The sequence below is a fragment of the Orycteropus afer genome, unplaced genomic scaffold (genome assembly GCF_000298275.1).
Source record: "Orycteropus afer afer isolate SDZICR_OR568_19922 unplaced genomic scaffold, OryAfe1.0 scaffold00053, whole genome shotgun sequence".
Taxonomy (NCBI): domain Eukaryota; kingdom Metazoa; phylum Chordata; class Mammalia; order Tubulidentata; family Orycteropodidae; genus Orycteropus; species Orycteropus afer.
The window spans coordinates 11430016-11441863 of NW_006921640.1; the positions used below are offsets into that span (position 1 = coordinate 11430016).

An 11848-nucleotide genomic window follows, 5' to 3' on the forward strand; every position below is an offset into this window, starting at 1 on the left:
CTCTTTTTCTCAATGTTTCCTGTCCTCTTTAGGCTGTCTCTTCTATTGGTTTTTAGCTATATTTCTTTGTATTTTCTTTTTGCAGTGGGTGCTTTAGGGATTACAATATGCACCTTTAACTTGCCATAGTTTACTTTGAATTAATAATATTCTATTCCTGTATATTATAAGAATTTCACAATATAATTCAAAATTCATACCCCTTCCACATTTTTTGAAAGTGTTGTAATAAATTTTATCTTTCATATTTTATAAACACACTTATATATTGTTTTTATTACTTTAAGAACATTTATTTCAAAAAAAAATTTGAAGAAAACTATTTGTCTGCTCTATTTAACCATATATTAGCATTTTCAGTGTTTTTCATATATTCCTATATAAACAAATTTCCAAGCACTCAACCACTAGCTGAAAGGATGTCAGTTCAAACCCATCCAGGGACTTCTTGGGAGACATGTCTGGAGATCTGATTCTGAAAACTCATAATCTTGCATTTTCTGTATAGCAGTTCTGTTCTGCATACATGAGGTCATCATGAGTAAGATTCAACTTAATGGCAACTAATAACAATTTCATCCTGAAAAGGTTTCTTTAACATTTCTTTTTGTATGAATCTATATCTTTCAGCACATTAAAGATATGTCTCCACTATCTTTGCTGAGAAGTCAGGTGTCATTGCTCCTCTATGTGTAATATAACTTTTTCCTCTGGTTGATTAGAAGATTTTCTCTTTATCTTTGATTTTCAGTTATTTGATTATGATGTCTGTTTTGGATATCTAGTGCTGCTCTAACAGAAAATACAATAAATGGGTGGTTTTAACAAATGGGGATTTATTGTCTTACAACTTAGAAGGCTAGAAGTCCGAGTTCAAAGTGCCAGCTCTAGGAGCTGCATGACAGCCCCTCAACCTTTGGCTTTAGCTCTGCTTCTTGCTCCTAGCCCACTGAAGCTGGAGGCTTCTCTTAAATCAGACACCTGCTGGGTGCTGATGCTAACAAACCCAAGGTAGATAAGTAAAATGGCACAATCTCCAAATGATCAAGCAACATGGCAGGCCATTAATTCAAGTCTGGTGGCGAGTGCTAAGGCATTTGACTGCTAACCAGAAGGTTGGTGGTTCAAACCCACCAGCTGCTCTGTGGAAGGAAGACTGGGAAATCTACTTCCATAAAGATTTAGTGCCTTGGAAACCCAAAGGGGGCCACTATGGCTCAATGGCAGTGAGTTTGGAGAGTTTTTGGTTACAGTCCCTAGATCAGCAAACAACACGTCAGGCCATTGAGATGAAGACTTGATCAAATGCAGGATACAGATGTGCCAAAATCTCAAGAGACCTATCTAAAAGCTTCTTAAATACATCCCTAAGGCAATTACTCAGCTGTTCACAGTACGTTCCACCATGGAGTTGATTACTAGTCTCATCATGGGGAATAACTACATCCAGCTGCCCACCTACTCAAAACCAGGCCCTGCCAAGCTGACACATAACCTTAACTACCGCAATGTCCTTACCTGTGAACTGTTTTCTATTTATCCTGCTTGTGGTTTACTGAACTTCCTGGATTTGTGGCAATATTTATGTTTAAATTTGGAAAGCTTTTAACTAATATTTCTTTAATTTCTTTTTCTGTCCACTTCTGTCCCTCTTCTTCTGGGACTTCAAATGTACATATGTTTGGTTGCTTGGTATTGTCTCATGTTCACTGACCCTCCATTCTTTTTTCTCTCTGTGCTTAGTTTGTGATTTTAATTAATCTTTGTTCAAGTTTATTGTGTTTTTCTTCTGTTTTGGCCAATTTGCTATTAATCTTACCCAATAAATAATGCATTTTAGATATTTTATTTCTCAATTCCAAGATTTCCATTTGGTCCTTTCTTAATGTTTCTGAATCTCTCCCTGGATTTCCTCATCTTTTTATCTATTTAATTCTTCTGTTTCTTTAACCTATGTCTTCAATATAAATGACAACTTTTATTTCCTTTTCAAATTGTTTAAAATACAATTACCCTGCTTATGGTTATTTAAAGGAAATATTATTAACAACATGTCATGAAGTTTCTAAATTCTGGAGGAGAAAAATATATGACAACACTATCAAAAAGAGTATAATATAATTAAAAACTATTTTAAAGACCTTATCTGACAACTTCAACATCTGGATTGTGGGTTTGCTACTGTTCCTTGATATTGTCTTAATCACTATCACATTCCACTTTTCCTTTGACTGTCTCACAAGTTTTTATTGCATAATGGATATGGGATATTAAAAAGAAAAGTGGAATGTGTGCTTTGGCAGCACGTACACTAAATGTGGGATTATACAGACAAGATTAGCTTAGTCCCTGGACAAGGTTGACATGCAAATTCATGAAACAGTCATATTTTTGAAATAATATTTTTAAAACAACCAAAATTAAAAAAGAATAGTAGAAGCTAAAAAAAAAAAATGGGTATGTACTTTCATCTCTTGTGCAACTTGGATGACCCAATCAGGAGTTGAACTCTTTTAGGGCACAGTTGCAGATTTAATCTTTCTAGTAGGGAATTAAGGAGCTCTGGTGGCATAGTGCCTAAGGCATTTGTCTGCTAACCAGAAGGAAGACTCTGCAGAAGGAAGACTGGACAATCTATTTCTGTAAAGATTTACTGCCTTGGAAACCCAAACTCAATGGCAGTAAGTTTGATTTGTTTGCTTGTTTGTTAGTAGGGTACTGGAATATAAGCATGAGGAATCTAAAGAGCTTGTTCTTCATGTATTGTCACAGTGGTCATATCTTTGAACTCATCAGAAAGTGAATTGGGTGGGTTTTTGATTGTAGCTTTGATTAGATTCAGTTCACTTCTGCTTTCAAACACTTTGAATGTGAGCTCAGGCTTCTTTCTCCAGGAAATCCCAGGAGTCAAACACTAGAAGACTGCAGTGATGGCTATGTTTGTATGTCAACTTGGCGGGGCCTGGTTGAGTGGCTGGGCAGCTGATGGTAGTTATTCCCCATGATGAGACTGGCAATCAACTCCATCGTGGGATCTACCACAAGCAGCTCAGTATCTGCCTTTGGGTATGTGGTCTGCTTCCTGTATATAAGGAGACGCTTTGAGAATGGTCTCTAGCCTATGGCCTACTTGGACCCTGCACATAGTCATGTCATTGCTTAGCAGCCTGCTATGCTCTGCCAACCTTGGGACTTACAATGGACTTAAGTTAATGGCCTGCCGTGTGGTTTGGTAACATTAAGACTATGCCTTTTGACTTGTCAACCTTGGGGCTTCTCAACCTCAGCAGTCAGCAGCTGTCTAAGTGAAGAAACACCTCTAGCTCCAGTGGGCCAGGTGCAGGAGGCAGAGCTGGACATCAAGGTTGAGGGGCTTTCACCCAGCCCCTAGAGCCTGGCACTTTGAACTTGGACTTAGAGCCTCCAAATTCTAAGAATAAACTCCTGTTTGTTAAGACCATCTCATTTGTGATATATTTTTGTCACAGCGGCAATAGGTAACCACAACAACTGCTAAACCTCAGAATTGAGATATGATGAGTCTACAAGACCATGAGACTTTGAAACTACCAATCTTTATGACTTCAAGTTTGCAAGACTTCAAGACAGCAAGAATGGATATCATGAAATTTTAAGACTGTGAGAGGTGAATCAGTTTTCAGTTTTGAGATCAACATTTAAAAATTGAGACTATTGAATCTTAAGATCTCTTTCTGCTTTTTGGTTTCTTTTCTAGCATCTCTGTACTCAATAAAATGAGTGAAAAATGGCAGCAAGGATTATTTCTGAATTGGGGCTCTTCCAGGTGCAGATCCGGTGAAATCAGCCACCAAGTCTGTCAAAAATTAGCCAGGTTTTTCCTTGACCAAGGAAAGATTGTCCTCCGCTAGCCTCACTTCTCTGCCAACCATGCTCTTAACCTCAGCATCTGGACTTAGGTATGAAACGTGTTCCATCACTTGCTAACTTAGGAAGAACTCACCCCCTCTAAACTTTAGTCCGTTTGGATTTCTTTGTGTCCAAAGCTCTTTAAAGACTTTAAATAGAAGTATAATTTTTATTTTATCTGGTAATTTCTTGTTGTTTTGGCAGGAATAAAATCTTTCACATACTTATACATGGTAATCAAAAGTAGAACTCTAGATATTCTTTTCAATATTTTTCAGTATAGCTGTACATGTTAAGCTTTTGTGGATATTTTTCCTGAAAATTATAAAATACTAAGCTCATAAACGTATATATGCACATACATATATGCAAACACACACACACATGTTGTGGTGTTGTTGTTAGCTGCTGTCTAGTCTGTTCCAATTCATATCAACCCCATGTACAACAAAACAAGACACTGCACAGTTCTACACCATCTTCACAATCATTGCTGTGTTTGAGCCCATTGTTGCAGCCAATGAGTCAATCCAGCTCATTGATTCACACACACACATATAGAGAGAGAGAGAAAGAGACGTTCCTACAGCACTCTAAACTATGTTCTTGTTCTTTCAAGGACTTCTAGTGACTAAGAAATATCAATACAGAACTGACTCTTGAGGCAGCTCCCAAAAAGAAATCATTCCTAAAACAGTGTTGAGTGAAGCATCACCACTGAAGGAAGCACTTGGCTTCTGAAGAAAAGTACATTGAAGAACAAAGCTAATAGCAGTGTGTAAATACTGTTATATTTGCTTTTTAAAAAAATAAGTCTCAGGACTTTATAGCAACTCCTTATAATGGCCCAGACTAATTTTACAAAAAGAAGATAACTCTAGAGGAGCCCAGGTGAATTGATAGGTATGAGAAGACCCTGGAGGTAATGAATTGAGAGGTCCAAACATCCAAATCCAAGCACTGTATTTCTCTGCATTTTCCTACACTAATGGCTGTCACTAAGGGCAGGATGAAGTCAGTTAACGGGACAAATCTAGGTGGGAAACCAGAACTGAGTAGGTGAACGGAGTGCAGGGTAAGGTCTGATAGAATTAATCAACTTAAGATTTCAAGTTCAAACAAGATAAACAAAACTAACCAACCAGTTTTCATCAAGTCAACTCCAACTCATGGTGCCCTGACACGTGTCAGAGTAGAACTGCGCTCCATAGGGCTTTCAATAGTTGATTTTTCAAAAGCAGATCACCAGGACTTTCTTCCAAGGCACCTCTCAAACCTCAACCTTATGGTTAGTAGTTGAGCACATTAGCCATTTGCACCATTCATGGACTCCAAAAGAGCAATGAGAAGAACCAGATTCTGATCCATTGCAAGATCTGAACCACTAGAAAAACATGAGGAAACAACAGAAGACAAATAACCCAATCAAAAAAATGCTCAAAAGACTTGAACAGCTATGTCATTAGAGGATATTAAAATGCCCAGCAAGTACCTGAAAAGATGCTCCACATCATTAGCCGTTAGGAAGATGCAAATCAAACCACAATGAAACACCATCTCACCCCCATTCGAATGGCAATGATCAAAAAATAGAAACAATAAGTCTTGGTGAGATTATGGAGAAACTGGAAACCTCATCTGTTGCTGGTGGGAATATATAATGGTAAAATCACTGTGGAAAATAGTTTGGCAATTCCTCAAAAAGTTGAAAATAGAGCTACCACCTTACCTGTTGTTGTTGTTGCTATGTGCCATCGAGTCGGCCCCGACTCATAGCGACCCCTCCTTGGGTTTCCAAGGCAGTATCACTACGGAAGTAGCTTGCCCAACCTTCCTTCCAAGGAGTGCCTGGTGGATTTGAACTGCCAGCCTTCTGGTTAGCAGCCAAGTGCCTTAGGCACTATGCTACAAGAGCACCTATCACCTTACCTAGCAATCTCAATTCTAGGGATATATCCAGATAAAGTGAAAGGAGAAACACAAACAGAACCTGCAATATTCACTGCAGCACTGTTCACAATAGTTAATAACCTAGATGTCCATAAATAGGCAAATGGATAAACAAAAAGCAGTATATACACACAATGGAATAATACTCAGCCACAATGAAAAATTAAGTCTTGAGACATTCCATAACATGGATGAAACTTGAAAACATGCTGAGCAAAACTAATCAGTCACATGACCTCACTTATGGGAGCTTTGGTGGCTCAGTGCCTAAGGCATTTGACTGCTAACTAGAAGGCTGGCGGTTCAAACCCACCAGCCACTCCTCAGAAGGAAGATTAGGCAATCTACTTCTGTAGTGATACCACCTCAGAAATATAAGTAGGGGTTGCTATGAGTCAGATTTTACTTGATGGCAGTGAGTTTGGATTTTTTGGTATAGGAAAGAGAGAGTTTTTTTTTTTTCACTCTGGTACTACCAATCAGTCCTACAGATCAAACACCTTGAACCCAATATCTCCACACACACATACACACACACACACCAATACCTAGACTATTAGCATTTGATTTAATAGCAGTCTTGATGTATAGTGTATGGGGATGGAGCTGGAATAGGGGTTGATAGCAAGAGAATACTATTTATCGAGCAAAAGCTGAACACTATGCACTGAGAAAGCAATGCCTATTTGAAAATCACTGTAAGGCTGTCTAGTGTGGTTTATCTTCCCTTTGCGTTCCCATAGCCTGGCTAAAAATGTAGGGGAGTGGGGGGAGGAAGCAATTCTAGGTGCTTTATAATATTGGAACGGAACAAGGGGAGATGGAGGAAGAATTCTAATATTGTTTTAAGGATATCAGTTATCTATAAAATTTTTGAAATCCAAAATTTACCTTCGTCTAGGTTCATCAGTCAGTTCATCGAGAACAAAGATATTATGAACTTCCAAATTTTCATTGAGGGTCCTTCCTGTAGCCCTGGGTGGGCATTCTTTGTACTCCAAGCTTTCCCACCATATCCCTTATTTCTTGTCTAGTGGAATTTGAATCGGTAACACAAAACCCAGGGAAAGGAACCAGTTTTTAATATCCAAACCTCCAAGACTAATCTGGGTTTGTGAGCCTCTGAGGCTTCATAAAAGGGAAGGATAACGTCAGCTTAAACTTTACCTCAAACCACGATATGTTTAAATTCTGATTTATGATCTGGGGTGGACCAGCATAAGCTATCAAGAAGTCTCAAGTTCCTTCATATTGTTTTTTTAAATGTAAATTGAAAGGACTGAACTTCCTCACAGTTTCTTCCTGTTGGTTAATGGAATCCATTTTGGAGCTGAGGGAAGCAGTTAAAGGCCAAAGGAAGCCTGGAACATCCTGTGTTTCTTCTCATATTGACCATCAATTGATCAAACGATACCAGCCAGCCTCCTCCTACTCTCTGAAAGTTACCTTTAGCCTGCATCAGGATCACAGCAAGAAGACTTGCCTTGGACCCCAAACTGTAGAGGTCCCCTTTTAGTCCCTCCTCCTCAGAGTGAGGAGTCCACAGAGCTGGGGGAACAGGCCCACCTGGAGCCTGCCCTTCTAGACCACTGTCCATGGAAGTCTAGAATTCCTAAATGTCCCCTAGACCACTCTCAGGGCTTACACAAGCCTGTAGCCCAAGTCTGTTCTCCCAAGTGTCAACTGGGCCACCAGTGTGCTTATCTCTTGACCAAAGAACAGCTGTTTGCATAGCATGTGAATGGAGTTTGGCCATGCATCCATAGTGTCTATATGTGTGCACATTGGACCCCACAGAGACCAGCCAGATCTGGTTGAAAGTAAGAAGATAAGAAAGGCAAACTGATGGCTGAGGGCTGGCTCTTGCTGTGCTACCAAGAATCCAAGAATTCTAAGTGCACCCTGGCCTTACAGGTTCTAATGAAAATGTACTCATTAAGATAAGAGGCTACCCAATATTTTATTTAACATTTTTACTTGAGTTAGAAATTTAAAATATTTAGACTTATGATATCTGGGCCACTATTTATATTCTTGGTCTGCACCCCACAAATGTTAAATGAAGGCCTGTCTCAGCTGACCATGGGTTTTTAAAAGTCTTTAGAAATCTCAAGATCTTCATGCTAGTTTTATTTTTCCAAGTTTATAGTTTGATAGTAACCCAGAATTTGTCCATGTGGATAACTGTCATTCATCATAAAAAGTTAGAAATTATATAGAGAATTGTGAATTTTCTAAAGTAGAGAAACATTTTCTAAAAATACAATATAACTCTTATTAATTTTTCATATTCTTATTATATATATATTATATATCCTTGCTGCAAAAAGGTCATAAGTAATTTTACTTTTCATTCATTCAACAAAAATCAATAGATTTTTAATAATACAGCATGTTATGTTGGATGCTAAGAATATATACAATTAAATATAAAACAATTTGTCATGAGCCATTACAGAAATGTGTTCTTAGTGTTGTGGAAGAAAAATATTAAACTAGCCAGTGAAAAACAGTTACAAAGAAGAGACTCACTAAATATCAGAATTGGAGGAGACCATAAGGACCCTCTAGTCTAATTCCCAGCACCAGGAGCATCAGAAAAAAAAAAGAGAAAAGGACCCAAGCATGTGACAATAAACTTTCAGAGCCACTAGAGAAAAGAGGTTATTTTAAAAGCTTCCCAAAAGAAAAATAAGGATATATACAAAAAAAATCAGAATGACCCGACATTTTATAGTGATATTAGAGTGATGCTTTCAAAATTATAAGGAAAAATTATTTTCAGCTTAAATTCCATACCTGGTCAAACTGTTGATTAGTATAATGATATACCAAATATCTTTTCAGAAATATAAGTTCTCAAAATATACACATTCTTAGGAAGCAGTTGGAGAAGGTACTCCATCAATGCAAGAAAATAAATCAATAAAGATATTGACATGGGGTTCAAGTAAGAAGAAATTCAATATAAGAGAGAAGTAGAAGAAACACTAAGAATAATGATTAAGAGTAATGCCATAATAACACCAGGTAGCAGGTCTAGAAAGTAGTAAGTCAGACTGAGTAGATCACAAAGTTCTAGCTGTGATAGCAAAGTTTGCAAGAAGATAATGTTGGTAAAAACACCTAATGCAGCAAGACATATTGAGAGAGAGTTTGGGGCTGTATGAGTGATAAGAACGTAGAAAACTGGGCAAATAAATAAAGCAATTATTAAATCTAGGAAAAGCAAATATTTGTGCAAGAGGCGAAATTATAGTACTTTCTGTGGCTCAGCGGGAGTTCTGGTAGCATAGTGCTTAAGACACTTGACTGCTAATCAGAGGCCTCAAACCCACCAGCCACTCCTCGGAAGGAAGATGGGGCAATCTACTTCCGTAGTGATACTGCCTCAGAAACCCAAGGAGGGGTTGCTATGAGTCGGGTCTGACTCGTCGGCACATAACAACAACAACAACTGTGGCTCAGCTGTGCATAGTATTTATTTATCACACTAATTTAAACACTGATGATAGATCTAACCAATATATTTACTATGATATATATTTACTGAAGAATAGAAATGTGACTACTGTACCTGTACTTGTTGGTGGGAACATGAGGGGAGTTGAAAATTGACAGAGTCATCTTCCATAGAGTATGAACTGCCAGAAGAATGAACAAATCAGTCCTGGAAGAAGTTCAATTGGAATGCTCCTTGAAAGCAAGAATGGCCAGACTTTGTCTCACCTATTTGGTCATGTTGTAAGAAGGAACCATTCTCTGGAGAAGGATCTCATGCTTGGTAAAGTAGAGGATCAGTGAAAAAGGGGAAGGCTCTCAACAAGATGGATTGACAGAGTGGCTGCAACAATGTCCTCAGGTACAGCAAGGATTGTAAGGCTGACCCAGGACCAGACAGCGTTATGTTTTGTTGTACAAAGAAACGGTCGTTATGAGTCGGAGCCAACTCAATGGCACCTAACAACAACAACATAATGCTTAAAACTGAAAAATCAAAAAAGGTACTATGTGCATGTTAGTTAGATATACGTAGGCAAATACTTTTAAAAACAAAACATAAAGTCAGGTTTGAAAGTAGTTTCATTTTGGAAACAGGACATTACAGTTAGTAGGGAGAAGGGCGTAATACTTTGTGTCACATAATAAGCTTATTAGAATGAACACATATAAACTGTGAATACATATAACTTTAATTAAAACAAAAATTACATTTATTTTTTAAACTTAATTTTAAAAGATCTTTGTTGGGAGAAAAATAAATAAATAAATGGGTTGTACCAGATAATAGTCAAAATAATTTAAATGTCTGTAGGAGCTCTGGTAGCATAATGCCTAAGGCACTTGACTGCTAACCAGTAGGCTGGCGGTTCAAACCCACCAGTCACTCCTTGGAAGGAAGGTTGGGCAATCTACTTCCGTAATGATACTCCTTCGGAAACCTAAGGAGGGGTCACTATGAGTCGGGTCCAACTCGACGGTTCATAACAACAACAACATAGTATAAAAAGAACTTCCACATACATAGCTGAATAGTCTACCATCCTTTCTATGTGGTGGTGGTTGTTATGTGCCGCCGAGTAGGTTATTATTATCCTATTTTATAAAAGAAAAAATTCAGGTGAAAGGATGTGAAATGCCATGTCAAAGTCCACATGTCAAAGATGTTGTCTTAAGGGACTTATGTCCAGATCTCTTGACTCAAGATCCTTTCCTTTAAAAGGCAGCCATAGTGCTTCTATCAGTGCCTCTATCAGCCTGCGAATAATTTGTAAATTCAAGTCCTCCTTATTCCTAGGACACTGGTGGAAGTGCAGTTACTAAGCATTAGAGTTGGGAAGCATCTTAGAGATAATATAGCTCAACCCTCTCATGTAGAGATAAAAAATATGGGACTCAAGAAAGATTTTTCAAGTCACCATGATATTATTAGATGTATGGGAGAAGAATTTGATCCATGAGAAACTATGGCTTGAATTTCCTTGAATTGCTTTAGTCCAGAAGTCTCTGTATTATTCTGACAAGGTAAGATTGCTTTTTCTTTTACAGATGAGGAAACTGAGGCATATAGAAGCAACATGTATAGTCTAGATTCTACAAACAAATGAGCTTCTCCTTGAAAAATCACTTCTAGTCCACTCCCTTGAGGTAGGGTCCTCACGGATTGTAACACGTTCAGGAGAGTAAAATTTTACTGTATAATCCTGGTTCATTGGCACTACTTCACCTTTCTTGAGAATACAGGAAATCCCCAGGCTATGAACATCTTATTTACATACAACCCGTAATTACAAACCAACCCCTGTAAACCCTGTTATATTAAAAATACAAGGTACATGCAGTGGTTCATAATAACAAATAGGCACTATTTTGTGACATGCATCAAATTATTATTATTGTTGTTGTTGTTGTTACTGTATGTCTTAGGCTGGGTCCTCTAGAGAAGCTAAAACAGTGAAATATAAACGTATGTAAACTCACTGCCATCAAGTTGATTCCAACTCATAGTGACCCCCACTGGGTTTCCAAGACAGTAAATCTTTACAAAAGTAGATTGCCCTATCTTCCTTCCATGGAGCAGCTGGTGGGTTCGAACTTCCAAACTTCTGGTTAGCAGTCAAATGCCTTAGGTACTGCACTATAGAGCTCCATATGTACATATATATATATAGAGAGAGAGAGAGAGAGAAATTTATCTCAAGGAAATGGCTTACACATTTGTATGGGCTGGTAAGGTCCAAGACTGTGGGTCAAATGTCAAGCTGGAGGCTTCTGCTGACTCATGCAGCTGCAGAGGCTGACAAACTCAAGATTGGCAGGCAGCATAACAAGCTGCTGTCTTCTGAAGCTGACAAATCCAAAATTGGCAAGTAAAATGGCAGATTGTTGTTTCACAGGCTGTGAAGACAACAATCCCAAGATCGACAGGCAACATAAAATGCCACTGGTTCAAGTCCAGGAACTAAGGATTATGATGGGCCAAATGTAGGATCCAAAATTAGCAAAAAGC

The 11848-nt window shown here is 38.2% G+C and overlaps 1 non-coding gene across 1 annotated transcript; it reads left to right on the forward strand.

The window, feature by feature from the left end:
- The first annotated feature begins 2291 nt into the window (after positions 1 to 2291).
- Positions 2292 to 2394, forward strand: LOC122149839. Its single transcript, XR_006163360.1, has one exon. It is a non-coding gene; the product is annotated as a U6 spliceosomal RNA (small nuclear RNA).
- Positions 2395 to 11848: the final 9454 nt, after the last annotated feature.